The sequence below is a fragment of the Wasmannia auropunctata genome, unplaced genomic scaffold (genome assembly GCF_000956235.1).
Source record: "Wasmannia auropunctata unplaced genomic scaffold, wasmannia.A_1.0 LD334383.1, whole genome shotgun sequence".
Classification (NCBI taxonomy): domain Eukaryota; kingdom Metazoa; phylum Arthropoda; class Insecta; order Hymenoptera; family Formicidae; genus Wasmannia; species Wasmannia auropunctata.
Window position 1 is genome coordinate 1 of NW_012028507.1, and position 603 is coordinate 603.

Sequence of the window (603 nt, forward strand, 5' to 3'; positions counted from 1 at the left end):
GATCTCTTCCGCGGAGCGCGGTTTACTCGCCTGTATTTCTTCCAATGCCCAAAATTTATCGAGTTGAGCCTCTAATCTCGTCAGATAACACGTCCCGGTGTTCGACGCGGCGGATGGCGCCGCGCTTCCCGCGACAATCCAACCCAAACGCGTCTTTTGCAGATACAAGTCATGCCCTTCACGCGACAAATTGATCTGCCCAATGGAAAATAGCGATAGCTCCTGTGGCTCCTGCACCGATCAATAAATCAACGGGGCGCGGCAAGTAAAAATTTGGATCCGCTAACTTTATGTTCGAAGGTATCTTGATCGAATCCCGCGGAAAAACTTCCGACGGTATCAGATCTGTGATAGCCGGTATAACTAAGCACGTCATATCCCTGCTAAAATCCCAGTGAGAAACAATTTGTCGACCCGACGTCGATTCGACGTCGAAAAGTGGGTTCGAAATGAGATCGAAATTGACATCGACATCGATGTCTTTTTGACTCCCATGTCGACCTCCTGTCGATTCAAACTGCGAAATCGATTTGACATTGATCATAAATCAAAATCCTGCCCAAAGAGAACAGAAAGATCAAAATGACATAAAAATAAGATCAA